Below are 19,517 nucleotides of genomic sequence, written 5' to 3' on the forward strand. Positions count from 1 at the left end.
AAAATTATAAAAGTTAAAAGTACATACTCGTTACTCAGAGACAACTATATTAAGTTGAAAGTACATTTATCATTGCAAGTCGAGTCTAGTAGACTTTTACCATTAAGTTCATCAATAACATCTATGTCCACATATCTATTGTTAGATTAGGAAGGTGAAATTTTCGTACATATTATATAAAATTACGAAGAATAAACATACCAACTAAGTATCTTGTATCCAGACTATCGAGTAATATATCATTGAATGATGCAAATTCCATGGAATGATCGGAAATAACGACATCCATGGTGGGACTAAGAATAGTTTTTCAGTAAAAACTATAGTATGGATGGTTTGTTCATTCAATAATCTCCCGTGTTTTACCTATTATGGATTAGGAAACAAATATTAAACGACATTTATGATACATATTTTTTAATTATGGAAGTAACGTATAATATGAATTACTTGTTCGTAGTTCTCTCTCAGAATAGTAAAGGCATATATGATACAGATTTTTATTATAAAAAATAACTGTTTTTAATATAAATTATTTATAATTCATTATTGTATATTGAAACGTTTTAATAAGTTTTATTTTACAGAAGATTGACTATTAAAACTTAATAAAGTTAATTTGATTGGAGTATATGAAGGATTCTTTTAAATAAGATCTCTACTTTGTAATATGAGGGAGGAAGTTTTAATCTCCGGTAAAACATGTTCGTTGTATAAAAAATGACTTTTTTAGAAGCAACTGAGTAATTGTAAAATTAATCAATGATTTAAGATTGCTCAAAAAGTAATATAGAAGCAAGAAATAGTTGTAAAAAATTTTAAGTTCATGTTATTACTTAGATTTATTTTTAGGTGAATCACAACTGATATTATGTCATATTTAATAATGTTCAAAGAGATACAATCTTCCATGTTCCATAATTATCTCATCCTCTAAAATATGCATTTGTTATTAATAATTAATCAATATCCAATGAAATATTTTGAAGATAGATTTTTTCCATTATGCAAATATGCGTGGGCCTCCATCAATAAAATAATGGTAAGATAATGTTTGGCGGGAAAAAAATGAATGTGAGATTGTCAAGTGTCTAGTGGTTCTTCTATTATACTTATATATAGATATAGATAGATAGATATAAATAGATAGATAGATATTTATCTATGTCTATATAAAACTATAATACAAGAACCGCTACACACTAAACTGACACGTGTCCTATTCTCCTTGCATTTTTCCCGCCCATTGAGTACTCCTATCAAAAGTTAAAACCCTAAATTACTGCCTCTCTTAATCAATTTTCAATCACCGTCAAATCTACATCTTCCCCTTCCTCATATTTTATCAGTCTCTACTGTATTATACGGCAAAAACCCTAAATCTCACCTCATTTCATTGATGTATCTTAAATTAAAAGGGGTTTATTCAACCTTAATTTTCAGTAAAGATTATTTTTGATCGGCTAAATACATGCACTTGCGCTATCCAACAATCAATGATTTCACAAGGTTAGATTTCTTTTGGAGTATTTCTTATGCATCTTATCATCTACAATTAGGCTGAATTTTATATCACTACCATACAATTAATAATGATGAAAAAATCATTTAACATAAGAGTTCCTAATTTTTGGTAACTATTTGCAATCAATTCAATTCCTTATACTTATGAATGATATTGAAAATGTAGAATTTCATGATTTGCTCCAGAAGTTTACCCATGAAGTAAAAGGAAAGAAATTGGAATATGATTCGAAAATTGGAATATTGAATCCTCTCAACAACATCTTAACTTTTTCTCTTGGTTTTCCGATACGAAAATTGCAGATCCAAAATAAAGTATGTTGATAGAAATGTTCCATGGATGCGGATGAATATAATGATGATGGAGTTTCAAGGAAAACTGCATATTTTACTTTTTATCAATTCACTCTATCGGTATATTTTCTTTCAATAACTGGCTTTTGACGGAGAAACTCCCTGATTTATTGGGATTTGTACAACGGAGTTTAAGTTTATTGCATTATTGCCCTGGTATGTTTCAATGTTCTTTTCAACTTTCAACAAGTTGAGATGTAATATTTCTTAATCACTATATCATATCTTAATTTTAAGTAATTTAGAGTTGTTTCAGTTTATAGTAATATCGATTATTTTAATTACCACTTTACGACTGATATCTTGATTATTTTCGTAAGTGGTTTTTTACCTTTTTCAATACAGTGATGCGGATATATAATTTTTGTCAACGTTGAGCACATAACCCTTCTGACCCAATTTAATGATTCTCTATTTAAATTTTACTATTTGCCTGCTTAGGGAATTGAGAACAGTTCCAAGACTATACAACTGGATGTACAATGCTATTGTACATCCAAGGGTATTTTAGTCCTTTTTTCAAATACTTTTACAAAAAAAAAATAACGTAATCAAATTTTCAATCCAATCCCCCTTCTCTCCTCTACTGCTTCCATATTTTTCTAACTACTCTCCATCTTCTCCATCATTCAGTTAATGAATCATATTCTGTAATACCCGCCCTTTTGGAGATTCTTTGACCAGTGTTGACCGACCTTGGGGAGCGAGAGTAGTCCTAGAAAGTCGTACCAAAGTTATCTTGGGTTACGAGTTGGGAGTGGTACTCGATAGAGTAGAGGCTACTCGATCGAGTAGCTTAGTTACTCGATCGAATAGGGGGTTACTCGATCGAGTAGGTTGGGTACTCGATCGAGTATCGAGTTTGCAGCGAGGGTTTTATATCGCGTTTTGTTAAATCCGCAAATCATTTCCGCCTCATTTCTTCCATCCATCAATCGCCCCTTTCCCTTCTCCTCACCATAAGACCTCCATGGAAGCCCTTTGAAGGTCCCTGTGCCTTAGGAGAGAGTAGCTTGAGTCGGGTAGCGGTCTTTTGCCGGGTTTCTCCTTATAGGTATGTCATAATCATCATCACTGTTCCCTTGGTTGTGATTAGGGTTTGCTTGATTGTAATAGACAGTTGTTTGCCCTTATAGGCTTTGCTTGGTTGCTGGTTATGACATGTGTCGGCATGGATTGGTTGCGGTTGCGTAAAGGTAGGTTCGCCTACTCAGTTTCTGTAGATAGTCTAGTGCGTCGATCGTTGAATCGTTGTTGTTGTGCTGTAATTAGTATAATTGGTTGGTTCAGACGATGTTGTGATTGTGATTGTGATTGTTTGTCTGTGGTTCTCGAGATGCGTTCTCGGCTGAGTGGAGTCACTTGCGGGAGTGGCTTCACGCCCTAGTTTCGCCCTTCGTGGAACCCGCCACGGAAGGGGATGTGCACATTAATGGGACAGGGTTATCGCTCGGTATGATGAGCGGGGCTTAGGTGGGAACGATCGCGGTCCCCCACCGCGTGTCCGTCCAAAGGGACGATCGGAGACGGAGATGGAGCGGAGTGCCTGATTGTGACTGATTGTCTTGTGTTGTTTTGGTAGGTGTTGGTAACTTGGTTATGTCTTATCTCAGTACTGACTTTGTGTGGTTGTCTTGTTTGTTATGTGTCTGCCGTGATCCCTTATAGTGAGCAGTCCGTCTTAGCAGGTGTTGATGTGGTTGCTAGCTGGAGTCCGGGCAGGGATGAGTCGCCACGAGATTTAATAATTGTAGCTAGTAGACTTTGAGTTGTATCTTTTGTATCATTAGTTGGATAGATGACTTGTAAAGTAATTTAATCGTTCTTTTATCGACACTTGATTATTACTATCCTCGGGCAACCGAGATGGTAGCGCCTTTATATGCTAAGGAAGGCCTGGTTAAGGCTCCTCTGTATATGGGGGTGTTACATATTCTCCCTTAAATTATTATAATTAATTGACTATGCGGAACAAATCATAGGACATGACTCGTGAGAAAGGAATTTTTTTATCCAAAATTATAATGCATGAAAATAGTTGAAGCTCGTATTCTTTTTACATTAGCTCGTTTTCTTATCTCTATAGCTCGTATTCTTATGTGCTCGTATTTTAAAGCTCTTGATCCTTTTAAGCTCGTATTCTTTTTACATTAGCTCGTATTCTTATCTTAATAACTCGTATTCTTATGTGCTCGTATTTTTAAGCTCGTGATTCTTTTAAACTCGTATTCTTTTTACATTAGCTCGTATTATTATCTTAATAGCTCGTATCCTTATGTGCTCCTATTTTTAAGTTCATGATTCTTTTAAGCTCGTACTCTTTTTACATTAGCTCGTATTCTTATCTTAATAGCTCGTATTCTTATGTGCTCGTATTTTTTTAGTTTGTATTCTTCTAATAATAGTTCGTATGATTGATGTAGAAATTTACCTCAAAGTATTGTTAGATCCATTTTTCCATCTTGATGATTATGTAAGTTGTTTCTCGTTCACCAAAATATTGTTAGATGCATTTTTCTTCTTGATTATGATGTTAATTGCTTCTCTTTCATCATATTAGAATCAGAATTATGGAAAAGAGAGGTTTGTCGACTGTCGTTTAATAGAAATTTAGAGAAAAGAAAGAGAAGGGTTTGTCGACTTGAGAGAAATCGGAATTAGGGAAAAAGAAGTTGTGTAGTATTTTTTTCTTTTATTGGGCCTAAATTGTTTAATATGTAATATATATGGGCCTGTTGTACAATGCTACTGTACAACAGGTTGTAGGATCTTATTTGTGAATTGAGAATGTTAGTGATGGGGCATATTCTGCACCCGCTGACCAAGTCAACATATAGAGCAAGGTCAAAGATATCCACAGCAAGTCAACGACTTAGACAGCCTAACCGACGCAGCCTGTCGGCCTGTCTCTTGTGCCTCGGCTAGGACAACTAGCCAGCCGGGGCACCCATCCGCGTACTCATATCCAAGACCCCTCGGCGGCGAGTCAACAAGGCCCGCCGGCCTGCCGTGGGCCCCTCGGCCGAGGGTAGATCAGTCTTTCCACCTGCTGGCCACTACGTGACAAAAGGTGAAAGTCTATAAATACTCCTCAACCCTCATTGAGGAAAGGATCCAGAATTTAACCTAAAATTCACTATTCATCTGGTAATATCTTCCTTATCTCTCTACAACATATACTTCGCCAAGTAACATACGACTTAATCCCTTTAAGTTCACTGACTTGAGCGTCGGAGTGAGTACGCTCGGTGCCAAGCCGAGCCCTCAGTTTGTTCATTGTTTCAGGAGAGACCGAGAGGAAGAGTCAACGCAAGGAAAGACATCAATTTACCAAGCTTGCGTGGTAAACAACACTGCTCTGGAATTACACCCGGAACAATTGGCGCCGTCTGTGGGGAAGATACTAGAAGCTAGTCACATTCATTCCCAAACAAAAAAAAAACACAAAACAAAAACCCACCCAAAAAGCTAAGAAGATGTCAACACCAAGAGGTATTTGTAACTGACGAAACCGAATTCTGCCAAGATGATACCGTCCACAACTCTGGGGTTGTGCAACCCCCCACCGGCCGAGTGACTCAACCGGAGTACGGGATGCCAATAATACCAGATACGCCGCTGCCCGCCGACCAAGTCACCATCATGGGACATGTGGTTGATGCAGCTAAACTGAAGCTACTCCTGGACCTAATTGGTAGCACGCCGACTCACACTGTCACACCGACAAGAGCGGTGGCACCCGTACAGGAGACCAGGGCCCAAAATGTGACTCCGAGAAACTTGAATGGAGCACTGGAGGAAGCTGACCCTGTCAAGACGCCGGGGGAGCCCAGAGTGCTAGTGGTAGACCTGAGTCCTTCCCGCACTCGCGGGAGGACAGCGTCGCCGCAGCACCGACGAGGCCTGCCCCAGAGGAGTGAAAGAAGTCCGACTCACCAGAGTCGAAGAGGGAGTCCGACTCACCAGAGTCGGAGAAGAAGCCCTTCCCCGTCACGGGGAGAGGAGCCGGACTAGGGATGCGAGGAGCCGATCGCCGCGTGTCGTTCGACACGTGGTCAGACAGCCCCTCAACCCCTATGTCTTAGAGACCCCGGTGCCGACCAAGCTAAAGTTGCCACCCATATCATACAAAGGGGAAAGCGACCCAACCGACCATGTCGAGGCTTTCGAGTCTTACCTGTCGGTATGGGAGCAGCCCGATGAGGTTTGGTGCCGAGTCTTCCCAACAACTCTGCATGGGATGGCACAAAGTTGGTACAAGGGGCTACCCAATGGGTCGATATACTGCTACGGCGACCTAAGGGACATATTTTTGGCCCAGTATTCTTGCAATAAGAGAAGGGCCGTCGAGACATCGGATCTCCTGACTATCAAGCAGGAGGGAGGCGAGTCTCTCCGAAGCTATGTGAAGAGGTTCGACGCCAAGGTTCAGCAGATTCGTGAGTGAACAATGAAGCTGGCGGCCTTCGACCGATGAAAGGCCTCCCAAGAGGGGACTTAAAAAATGAGCTCATCAAGTGCGGAGGCTCGAACTTAGACTCCGCCAAGAAGATGGCCGACCAAGCCATAAAGGTGGAGGACTACCACAAAACCCGGGTAGCCCCAGCCGAGGCCGGGCACTCGAGGGTAAGAGCGCCGGAGGACAGCCGGATGAAGGACGCCGTGACAACAATAGGTCACGGTCGACAAGTCCGCCAGAAATGAACTCGGCGGGCGCCGAGGGGAGTTCGGGACCGTACTACCAAAAGCGGTACAATGGTCACACCCCCCTGGTCGTGTCTGCTGCCGAGGTCTTCGCCCTGAGCAAAAACGAGGGTCAGAAGTGGGAAAGGCCCCCCAAGGCGAGGGGGGACGGTGACACGAGCCAGTACTGTGAGTACCACGGCCACACCGCCACTTAATCGACAACTCGCCGCATATGAAGAATGCCATTGAAGAGCGATCCGGAAGGGGAGCCTCGGAAATACGTTGCCGGAGGCCAAAAGACTAATGCCAGCTCGGACAAAAGTCCGTCTTTGAACGGATAGGAGTAATCCATGTTGTCATCGGGGCAACGAGAACGGTGGGTCCGCTCATGGGCACAAAACGGCACCGAACGAGCCGTATCGGGCCATCAACTTTGTGCCCAAAACAGCGGCCCCCGCTTCCAACATCCCCGATATGACTATTGGGAAGAAGGACTACGAGGGAGTCATCGCCCCGCACAGCGACCCACTCGTAGTCCACTTGGACATAGCCAACCACTTGGTCAAGAGGTGCTTGATTGACACAGGCGCCTACACGAACATCATGTTCAGGGAGTGCTTTCTCAGCCTCGGTCTGAAGGTTGAGGACTTGAGCCCCTGCACCAATCCGTTGTACAGCTTCTCCGGGGCCGGCCTGGTACCCCTGGGGTCAATCAGACTGCCGGTGATGTTCGGCGAGGGGAACGCGGCTAAGAATGTCCTATCTGAGTTCGTGGTCATTGACGGCTCATCCGCCTACAACGTCCTTATAGGCCGAGTCACTCTGAGTGAGGCCGATGCGGTAATGTCCATCCGGGCCCTGACACTGATGTATGTCTCGGATCGGGGGGAAGCGCATAAGCTCGTCTCAAAGGACGAAAAAGACGACGTAGTCAACGTCCAGATATCTGCCAGAGGGTGCAACATGCAATCCCTCAAAGTGGCTAAGAAGTCAGAGAAGGGGAAGAGCCCATCCATGCAACAGGAGGGTGATCCAATGAGCACCAATAACGTCAGCATGGTCGAGGGGGCCGAGACCGAAGAAGTGGAAATTGACCCAGGGCGCACCGTAACTGTCGGTGTCAACCTGGAGCCAAAATTCAGGGCCGCTCTCCTAGACCTGCTGAGGAAGAACAAAGACGTCTTCGCTTACTCAGCAGCCGAGATGCCAGGCGTGAGCCGGGAGGTAATTGTTCACAAGCTGAACGTACTTTCCACCGCTCGCCCTGTCAAGCAGAAGATGAGGAACTCCTCAGCCGAGAAGGATGAGGCCATCAAAGCCGAGGTAGATAAATTACTAGCGGCGGGCTTTATCACGCCTTGTACTTATCCTGAGTGGTTAGCTAATGTTGTAATGGTGAAGAAATCATCGGGGGCGTGGAGGATGTGTGTAGATTTTACCAATCTTAATAAAGCGTGCCCCAAAGATTGTTATCCCTTGCCTCGAATAGATAGTTTAATTGACGCCACGGCAGGCTACACTATGCTGAGCCTGCTGGACGCCTTCTCAGGGTATCATCAGGTATTCATGGCCGAAGAAGACATGCCTAAGTGCGCATTCATCACCGGTGGCGGCACATACATGTATAAAATGATGCCGTTCGGTTTGAAGAACGCCGGCGCAACTTACACAAGACTGGTGGACAAAGTGTTCCAAAATCAAAAAGGGCGAAACATTGAGGCTTTCGTCGACGATGCTATTGTAAAAAGCAAGTCTGACAGCGAGCACTTAGCCGATTTACATGAGACATTTTGTTCACTAAGGAAATACAAGATGAAACTTAACCCAATGAAATGCAACTTCGGTGTCCGGGCAGGTAAATTCCTTGGCGTGCTTGTCAGCGCCAGGGGAATTGATGCCAACCCAGAGAAAGTCCAAGCAATACTGGACCTGCCGGAGCCGAGGAACAGAAAAGAGGTTATGACGTTGACCGGGAGGATGGCGGCTCTGGCCCGTTTTATCTCTCGGTCAGCCGACAAAAGCACCCCATTCTTCAAAGTGTTGAAAGGAAACAAAGACTTCAGCTGGGGGGAGGAACAGAGCACAGCTTTCGTGCAATCGACAGCTCATCTTCAAACTCTCCCAACCCCGTCCAGTGCCGATCTTTGGGGAGACGCTATATCTATACATAGCAGTTACCTCGGCCACGGTCAGTGCCGTGATCATCAGAGAAGAAGACAAACAGCAACACCCAATCTACTTTGTCAGCCATACATTGTTGCCCGCCGAAAGGAATTACCCGCTGATTGAGAAAGCAACCTTTGCTGTCATCGTTGCCGCAAGGAAACTGAAACCTTACTTCGACGCACATCCCGTGACGGTCTTAACCGACCAACCATTGGAGAAAGCATTGGAAAAATTTGAGCAATCCGGCAGCTCATCAAATGGGCAAGAGAGCTATCCTGGCCGGCATTCAATACAAGCCGAGGCCCTCGATAAAGGGACAGCACGCGGACTTCCCGGCCGAGTGCACGTATCAAGAAGAGCAAAACCCCGGAGTATGGGAAGTATACACCGACGGGTCCTCTACGGCGAATGTACTCAGAGCCGGCATCCTTATCATCAGCCCAAACGGGGACGAGTTTGAGTACGCCTTGAAATTTACCTTCTCGGCCTCAAACAACGAATCCGAATACGAGGCGGTGATAACTGGAGTCGAGCTAGCTAGAGCTGCCGGGGCGGAACACATCATTTTGAAAACAGATTCACTCTTAGTGGCTAATCAAATCAGAGGAGAGTACGAGACTCGGGACGACAGGATGGTAAGATACTTGGAAAGGGTAAAAGCTGACACTTCAAAATTGAAATCCTTCCGTATACAATGCATTCCCTGTGTCCGAGAACAACCGAGCCGACGCTCTCTCAAAGCTTGCCAGTTCAACCATCAAGAATATCAGTCGAACCGTGCTGGTGGACATCAGGAATGCCAAAAGCATTACTAAGACCGTCGGCATGGTGGGCGACATAGAGGCCGAGACGACGTGGATGACTCCGATAATGAAGTACAAACTGATGAATGAGCTACCGGAGGACCGCAGTCTCTCACAGAAGATAAAGAGGATCGCAGCAAGATACTTGGTGTTTGAAGGAGAATTATACAGGAGGTCCGTGATAAGGCCACTCCTGAAATGCGTCGGTCCAGCCGATGCGGAGCTAATACTGACAGAAATTCATGAAGGCATCTGCGGTCATCACATGGGGGCAATAACACTAGCCCACAAAGCTCTCCGAGCCGGCTACTTCTGGCCCACCATGCTTGAGGATTCCAGAGCCAAAACCAAAAAGTGCAACAACTATCAAATGCATGCTCCGGTGATACATGCGCCATCCCGAGACCTGCAGCCGGTACTTAGTCCCCTTCCTTTTGCACAGTGGGGGATGGATCTACTAGGGCCATTTCCAACGGCATCCGGCGGAAGAAAGTACTTGATTGTCGCCGTTGACTACTTCACCAAATGGGTTGAAGCTGTCGTCGTGCCAGCCAAGACGACGGCGGTCGTAAGAAAGGTAATCTGGGAAAATGTCATAACTCGTTTCGGGTTACCCCAAGTCATGGTATTTGACCACGGCCGAGAGTTTTGAAGTGACATAATAACGAACTGGTTGGAAGAACTTGGTATCAAATTTGCATACTCCTCCGTCTGCCACCCACAGAGCAACGGACAGGCGAAGGCAGCCAATAAAACAATCCTCAACGGTTTGAAGAAGACAGTTGAAGACCTAAAGGGAAGATGGGCCGATGAACTACCCGGCGTCCCGTGGTCCCTGCGAACCACGGAGAAAGAAGCAACGGGTGCATCCATTCCACTTAGTCTACGGTCCGGCGCCCCGCCAATTGAAGCAACGGTGCCGACATTCAGAACGGCCACCTTTAACCCGGTTGAAAATGAGGAAGGTTTAAGAACCTCCCTAGACCTGGTCGAAGAAAGCCGAGATACAAAGACGCCTCAACTTGGCAAAGATACCAAAACCGAATGAGAAGAGCCTACAACCGAAGAGTCCACAAAAGGGACTTAAAAGTAGGGGATCTAGTCCTAAGAAAGTCGGCCGCCACCAACAAAGGAAACATTCATGGTAAATTAACGGCCAACTAGGAGGGTCCCTACAAAGTGGTTGAAGAAATGAGGCCGGGTACATACCGGCTGACCGACATGGAGGGTGTGCCTTTGATGAGCCATTGGAACACTGACAATCTCAGGAAATACTTTGTGTAGCGGTGGAGGTGTCCAAAACAATTGTTGGCACCCCAACGCATGTTTATATCTAATGAAGAATCACCCAAGTTTTCCATCAAAGTGTTTATCCCCTCCGTAGTCATATCGAGGTAGACGCCACGGCCCAAGCCGGGCAGTCACCACAAGAAGTAGACGCCACTAGCGATCACTACCAAATAGCGATTGATATACTCGCGAAAGCGACCAACATGCCTTAGGAACGTATAAGTACAGTTGAGACGCAATTCTAGCCGCCTCGGTCAACCGAAGGCCTGGCAGAGGAAGCGATCAATATGTCTACAGACACGAACGCTGTCGCGCCGTAACCCCTAGCCGCCTCGGCAAACCGAAGGCCTGGCAGGGGACACAACGGTCGATACGCTAACATGTTCACAGCGGCGGTTGGGAAGCGCAAATCGGACGCCTCGGCACGACCGAGAGTGAAAGAGGAAGCGACCAACATGCCAACATGTTTAAAAGACGTTAAACACAGTTGAGATACGCATTCTAACTGCCTCGGCCAGGCCGAAGGTAAAAAACAAAAAGCGCTCAATTAATAACGCAAGAAGACAAGTGAAGAATTGTGATCAAAGCCCCGGCCAAAGCAGAAGGACAATAAACAAGCTTTATTAAAAAAGATTACAAATAAGGAGAATACAGACGACGGCCGTCCCCATAGGGATAAGCCAAGACACAACCTACCAAAGTTTTACAAAAAACAAGGAAAAGAAAAGCAAAAGGTTACAGACATAGCATTTGAAGCGCCAAAAGATGGCAGGGAGGAAAGGCTTAATAATTGGCCCCCGAACAGCTGAAACTATCCGAGATGCCGGGTGAACCTGGTGACGACCGCCCGTCTCCCTATGCCTGTTGCTGCTTGCCATCAGCAATGTTAGCAGCATCGTATTTGGTAGGCGACCCAGAAGCTGTCTTAGCAGCCTCAGCTGTCTTGGCAGCCTCAGCCTCAGCTGCCCTCAGTCTCTCAGCCTCCTCCTTGGCCGCCTTCGCAATTTCAGCACGGGCCGCCTTCTCCGCAGCCTCCTTCTCCTCCTTCTTCACCCTTGCCTCCTCTTTGGCCTTCTCCTCCGCGGCCTTCTCCTTAGCTTCGAGCTTGTCATCAAGCAGCTCGTCAAATTTTTGCCACGGAAAGGAGCCATCAAGAGGAAAGAGCTCCCCAATCACTTCCCCGGCGACTTCTTCGGCCAGTCCCGTGTTGGCGCACATGTTAGGGAGGATAACGGTTTGGAGCGTCTCAATGTCCTCCTCCCTTTGGGCGATGATAGCATCCTTATTCCGAACCACCTTCCCCGGGACCGAAACATGCCCCTCCATTCGTCCCTCTTGCTTAGCATGAAAGTCGGCGACTTTCGAAGGTGGTCACGCCCCTCCAAAGAAAGGCTTAGCGGCTTCACCGCCGCAGCCTCGGCCTTGGCTCTCTCGGCGAGGACTTCCTTTTCGGCGTCCTCCCCGAGTTTTCTCTCAAGACGGACGCCTCTTCACCTCGCTTTGGCCCTCTCAGCTTCCTTGTTCGCAGCGTCGAGTTCAAGCCTGAGCCGCTCGAGCCGTGGGGCGCCTTCAAAGAATGGCCTTCTCTTGCTCCACAATAAGAGCACCGGTCGTATCAGCCCACTTCGACAGCAACCTGGCCAAACTTAGGCCCTCCGACTTAATCTGGAAGGGGGTAGGCTTCGGGAAGGAGGTGACGACGGTGTCATTATTACCACCGCCCGCGCAGACGCTTCTCGGACGCCATTCAACATTGTGTCCTAGAGACGGCAGCGGTTGATCTACAAAAAATTCAATCAAAGCATCCGTGTCAACATACATGGACATACCAGAGAGCCTGTCATCAGGAACGCCTAATGAACCGGCTAAGTCTGAGCCACAGGATAGATCTGTACCATGCTTGGCCTTCTTGGTCGGAGGGCGCATTTCCTTGCCGGCAGCAGTAGCAGCAGTAGAAGCAGAAGCATCAGCGGCAGTAGTAGACCATTTCCTCTTACGGAAGAGAGGAGATTCCACCGCCAAGGTGACCACCTCCTCGGCGGTAATATCAACGACTTCCACCGTCTCCTTTTGGACTGAAGGGAGTGGAGGTGGAACTAATGTCGATGTCGTCGCCGCCGAAGACTTTGTTTTCCGCGTTCGGCGCGGCATGTTACCAGCAACCTTCGCCTGGGCCACCTCCACATTTAAGCCCTTCAGCTGCTGATCCATGAGATCATTCGGCGCCGTTCTGCGATCACGGGTCTGAGCCTTAGGGTGCATATCAACAACTGTCTTGTCCTTGGCAAGCCCTATTCTCCGGAGGATATCTTCAGACAGATCCGGGCCAAAATGGTCTGCAAAGGGAACGAAGCAAGGGTTAAGTAGAAGAAATAAATCAAAATTCAAGAAACAGAAACATTAAAAGCAGAATAGGCCTCACACCGACCCCACTCACCCCGTTCGAGGGCCGGTATGAGGCCGACATGGCAGAGCAGCTCATCCTGAAGAATGATCTGCGTCGGAGGAATCCATCTCTTCGGCACCCCATTCTTCTCCGCCTCAAACAGCCTCATCGCCAGCTTCTCATTCGCATTAAGAGGGACCTTGCTGGCGTCCATCTTAAGCTTACTCCGGGTGACCCATTTATCATGCTCCGCCTTACTCTCGCACCGCAAATTGACTTGGTGCTGGAAGGACCGGGGCAGTGGATAATCCTCCGGAACCTCAACGTACACCCACCGATCTTTCCAGTCCTTGCAGGAAGAAAGCTTATCAACGGAGACGTACCCCGGCTCCGTCTGCACGCTGTACCATCCAACGCGACCAGGGGCTGACGGCCGAAGGTGATGAAGCCGACGGAATAAATTAACCGTTGGAACCTCCCCCTTGAAGAGACAGAGCCACACAAAGCCGACTATGGTCCTAATGGCCAACGGGTGCAGTTGGGCCACGGCGACGTTCATGGCTCTAATTATGGCCATAACATATTCATTCAGCGGAAACCGGAGCCCGTACTCCAGGTGCCGGATGTATACGCCGGTGCAACCCGGGGGATGGCAACAGACGGCCTGACCCTCCTCAGGGATAACAATTTTGTATCCCCTGCCGAAGTAGAAATGGCCCTCGAAAAGTGTTTCGCCGGAACAACTGGCGAACTTATGGGTCCAAGCACGGTCAGGGCAGACCTTACAGGCGTCGCCGTGATCCATGATGTACTGCCTCCCCTCATTAGGACGAGCCCTTTCAGCATCATCACCGTCATCATCACCGTCATCATCAACATCATCATCATCCTCCCAATCCTCCAGAGCTTTTGGATCAACTTCAGGAGAAGGAGACCTAGGGCCCCCGGACCTTAGTGGGACGGCGGCTAGTGCCTCCTCTTCATCAAGACGCGACGGGGATCCCCCCGGCGCAGGGTTACTAGGTCTGGCATCAGCAGAAGACATGTTCACAACAAAAACTTAACAATAAAAAGTTGGAAAATTTGTTTGTTTACCTTGAAGAAAAAGTGCTACGCCGAAGTAACGATTCTGAAAGCTAGAGAGAAGTTTCGTCAAAGAGGACTAGAAAGAAGAAATTTTTTGAGAAAATGAATTTGGAAGGCCAAATTCAGGGGCTAACTCTCCTATTTATAGGGCAAAGCCCACTCAATCCGACCAATCGGGCAAAGCCCATGAAGCGTCAACCAATCAGCAACGAGACACATGTCAAGCATGCAGCCATGGAATGTCAATCGACAAACAGCTACAAAGCTTCTTCAACACGCTCCTTGACAGAATGCCAATCGACGTATCTTCTTCAAACACGCTCCTTGGTATCTACTTGCCCAACGGCCCGCTGATTCAACCAAGCTTGGCAGCACCGGCTGGGGGCAATCGAAAGCACACGGCACTCACAACCTCGGTCTCGGCCAGCGCCACTTTCTTTTCCACATCTGATGTCCATTACACATCCATGCGGAGGGGGGATACGATACGGTACGGCCTAAGCAGAACCAAGCCGAGGTAGAAGAAGCCGGGGCAGAAAATTTTTCAAACTTGCGCAGAATACGCTCAACACTCATCGAAAGTCCATACCACGGCATAGACTACGCTGGGGGCAAATTGATGGGGCATATTCTGCACCCGCTGACCAAGTCAACATATAGAGCAAGGTCAAAGATATCCACAGCAAGTCAACGACTTAGACAGCCTAACCGACGCAGCCTGTCGGCCTGTCTCTTGTGCCTCGGCTAGGACAACTAGCCAGCCGGGGCACCCATCCGCGTACTCATATCCAAGACCCCTCGGCGGCGAGTCAACAGGGCCCGCCGGCCTGCCGTGGGCCCCTCGGCCGAGGGTAGATCAGTCTTTCCACCTGCTAGCCACTTGGCCACTACGTGACAAAAGGTGAAAGTCTATAAATACTCCTCAACCCTCATTGAGGAAAGAATCCAGAATTTAACCTAAAATTCACTATTCATCTGGTATTATCTTCCTTATCTCTCTACAACATATACTTCGCCAAGTAACATACGACTTAATCCCTTTAAGTTCACTGACTTGAGCGTCGGAGTGAGTACGCTCGGTGCCAAGCCGAGCCCTCAGTTTGTTCATTGTTTCAGGAGAGACCGAGAGGAAGACTCAACGCAAGGAAAGACATCAATTTACCAAGCTTGCGTGGTAGACAACACTGCTCTGGAATTACACCCGGAACAGTTAGTATTGAGAATTTTCTTAAAATCATTATTACACGTCTATGAATGTAATTTGAGTGTAGTTACTTCTGAGTTCTGATTTGCACAAACTTTAAAATAAGACGGTCTTATATCTCAGACGGACCCCTCGAGAGAAAAATCAATCAAGTTTTAACAATAGAAGAGTGAGTGACTTTTACACAATTGGATCATCTTACCGTGTGAGACCGTCTCATATAATAATTACAGTATGATTTGATGTATAATGATCTATGTGGTTGGTGTTTCACAATTCTACTCACTCTTTTGTCATGAGTTTTTATTTCCATAATTTTTGTGGCGTCTATATATTTGATATTTTATCTACAGTTCTCATGAATAGCCTTGAAATCTTGGGACACTAATAACAAACTTAAGAGCGAAAACATTTTCCGTATGATTGTAATGCGATAATCTTCGACATGAATTCTTCACTTTTAGTCCGCTACATTTAACTACATGAATTCTTTGAGTGTCCTGACCTCCCTACACTCAAAGGAGGAGGACCAAAATGGAAATAAGGAGGATGATCCTCCTCCTTTGAGTGTAAAGAAGACGTCTTCCCGGAGGACACAAGTATTTCTTGTGTGGACAATAAGAGAATGTGAAGGACCCTGAACTGAATTTGGAGGAAATCATTGTCCATTTGGTTCTGAAGGAAAAAAGATCTAAACATTTCTTAAATGGAGAACATTGTCGTATAAGTTTGACTTTTCATATTTCATGGTTAATTATGGGGACACAATTATTTGGAATACATTCATCATTCAATTGGTCTTCCTTGTGACGGGTTACCATTTGTGACGGATATTTTGTGAGATAAAATGGTAACAAAATGGGTTTGTGGAGAAAGGGGACCACATGAATAGTGTTGCAGAGAGAGAAAAAGTGGGTACATTGTGAGGTAAAATGGTATCCGTCTTCAGCTTGTGACGGATATGTCATGTCTTCAATGAGAATTTGTGTTCATCATTTACTGCCTCTTGCTTAATGATTGAATACACACTCTTAGTGCAACTCTTATGATACTAGACAAACATATTTGTTTAATCTCGATTGTGTATATTAACAATCAGCTAGTCTTGCTTGTGACGGGCTAATCCCGTCACAAGCTTGTGACCTCTCACAAAAAGGGAGAGGGGACAAGGTGGGGCACCCCCATGTGCTTCTCACTCACCTCTCAATGGGCATTTTGTGAGAGGAAACGGTATCCGTCACAAGCTTGTGACGGATATCGCCGTCTTCAATGAGAATTTGTGTTCTTACAATTCCTATTTCTAATGAGCTGCCTTCCCCCTATTCTAAGAAGAATGCTAGATTTTTCTTTTTTTTAGCCATGGGAGATACGGACTTGCAAGTATAAGGAAAAACATGGTGTCATACATATCCTTTTGCATCTGAAATTTACAATGTATCGGTTGCATTTTATTACTCTACAATTGACTAAAATGTGATTTTATGTCGGTAACTTACTCGGAAATATAGGATTAAAGAAACTAATTATCGGACTACCTTCTTGGATGAGAGTACTGTTTAGACAAATTTTTTGGGAGTCGCATCACTGTTTAGACTTTTATTTGTTACATTTATACTCCCTCCGATTCTCTATGTTCTTCCACATTTGTTTTTGAGTAGAATTTAGTGGGATGATGATATGTGGATGTAAATGAAAGTAAGAGAGAGAATATGGGGTCATAAGTTATTATAACCACAAAAGATAGACAAATAAGGAAAGTGGAAGATCATTGTGAATTTGCCGTTTTAGGAAATGTGGAAGATGTTAGAGAATAGGAGGGAGTATATGTTATGCTCGAACTACATCGAGTTCATTTGTTATTTAACAATTTTGTTCTTGATCTTCAATCATATGTTGTCTTTATAAGGCATCTTCCTTCTTCTATTCACTAATAACATGTGATTAGTGTATTTTTTTTGGTTCTGGCTGATTTTTTATTTCACGTTAATGGGAGTAGTTGTTTGTTTATCCTTTTTTATATGTTTGTCAGTGCTTTGATTATGGTCTTGCCAAAATAACTCTTTAAGGAAGAATTCATTAGGCAGTACCAAGTGTTTCACAAATAACATATACCTTCAGTGGTACAATAGCTTCATACAACCAAGTTATATCTTATCGAGCTTATGTCTAATTTTTTTGAGTTTTCTTAAAGTTAATTTTTTTTATGTTTAAGTGGGTGAGTTCAAAAATTTTATGGTATAGCTCGACTTCTTTAAAACAAAACTCGAAAACTTTATTATACAGTATTATATAGCTCGGGATCTAGAGCATACAACTGGATACAACTAGTTGTAGGATCTATTAACTACAAGTGTTTTCCTACTCTAATTTTTCATTGTGTTGAATATTTCCTCTTTTTATGTGTTTTACATTGTCTTGACAGGTACTTATATCGCTTGGGGCCAATTTTACATGTCAAAGCCGCCTCGTTATCTTGAGTATCCATTATCAAACTTGAATAAATTAAAGACTCGAGCATCTCACTGTAAGCGTATTTAATTGCTTTTATATTACATGTTTATTCTATTATTCTATTGTCAAGTAGACAACCTACAAAGATGTACTTTAAAGGTTACATGAATATCTTGGTTGTATATTCTCCCATCTATCTGATTTTTTTTTTTAAAGAATTAAGGTCAGTTATTTTTTCTATGCAGGTAAATGCATGGACCGGACCATATGGACCAAACAATGTATTGAATTCCGTGCTTTATTATTATTTCTACGATAAATTTAATTTATATTAGGGATTTAGGGTTTAGTTTGTTACTAGCTATGATATAATAGAATATGTCGAAATAATACACAACAAATTACCAGATGTACCTATTAGATGTACGATGCTCACACACATTTGGATGTATAGTTTTATTTGGGAAAAATTACAAATAACCGCCATGTATTTGCGTATTTTTTCACACACATTTGGATGTATAGTTTTATTTGGGAAAAATTACAAATAACCGCCATGTATTTGCGTATTTTTTCAAATAACCACCATGTATTTGCATTTTTACAAATAACCCACAAACTTTCACGTATACTCCCCAATCACCACCGTATATCTGCCCCGAAACTCATTTTTCTTATTTTCCGACTAGTTAATTAACGATTTATGTCTAATACCCATATTACCCTTATCAATTACTCCCACCAATACAACATATCCCTCTTTCATCTTATTTCCCCCAATTTATCCCCAAAACCAATTGAAATCCCCAACACAATCAAGAACCCTAATTTTGACTTATTCCTTTTTCCACCATTATCACCACCTCCACCTCCACCTCCACCTCCACCTGAAACCCAATTTAAAACCGAATTTCCCGTCATCTCCGCCACCTGAAACCATCCACAATTCTTTAACAATTGAATCAAACGGTTCCGGTAAGATCTTGGGATTAGGTGCAACGGTTGTGATTGCATTGGAAATAAGCTTATTTGTGCGAGAATTTTGTGACCCATAATCTTTTTTTATCCCATTTTGCTTAAATTTTGGTGTTTTTGGGGTAGGTTTTCGATTTATGAAATGGGTTGGTGAGATTAATGAGGATAATGTAGTAGATTTGTTGTTGTTTAAGGGATTTTGGAGGGTGATTAGTTGTTTCATTTTTGTTCGATGGAGTTCATTGATTTTGGGGGTGAGGAGAAATGTAGGGAAAGGGTAATATGGGTATTAAACATAAATTGTTAATTAACGAGTCGGAAAATAAGAAAAACGAGTTTCGGGGCAGATATACGGTGGTGATTGGGGAGTATACGTGAAAGTTTGGGGGTTATTTGTAAAAATACAAATACATGGTGGTTATTTGAAAAAATACGTAAATACATGGTGGTTATTTGTAATTTATCCTTTTATTCGTGTTAAAAATAGTGTATTATTTGTTCTAGACCGTTGAACGTAGTAACAATATCACCAATTAATAGACTATACTACTCATTTGTGTAACAGGTTGCACATTTAACTAATATAATATTG

The 19,517-nt window shown here is 44.2% G+C and overlaps 1 long non-coding RNA gene across 1 annotated transcript; it reads left to right on the forward strand.

Moving 5' to 3' along the window:
- The first annotated feature begins 1,317 nt into the window (after nt 1-1,317).
- LOC141612745 (uncharacterized) lies at nt 1,318-18,382 on the forward strand. Its single transcript, XR_012529183.1, has 4 exons — nt 1,318-1,509; nt 1,828-2,034; nt 17,922-18,023; nt 18,196-18,382. It is a non-coding gene; the product is annotated as an uncharacterized LOC141612745 (long non-coding RNA).
- The last annotated feature ends 1,135 nt before the right edge of the window (nt 18,383-19,517 follow it).

Source organism: Silene latifolia, chromosome 11, assembly GCF_048544455.1.
Source record: "Silene latifolia isolate original U9 population chromosome 11, ASM4854445v1, whole genome shotgun sequence".
Taxonomy (NCBI): Eukaryota; Viridiplantae; Streptophyta; class Magnoliopsida; order Caryophyllales; family Caryophyllaceae; genus Silene; species Silene latifolia.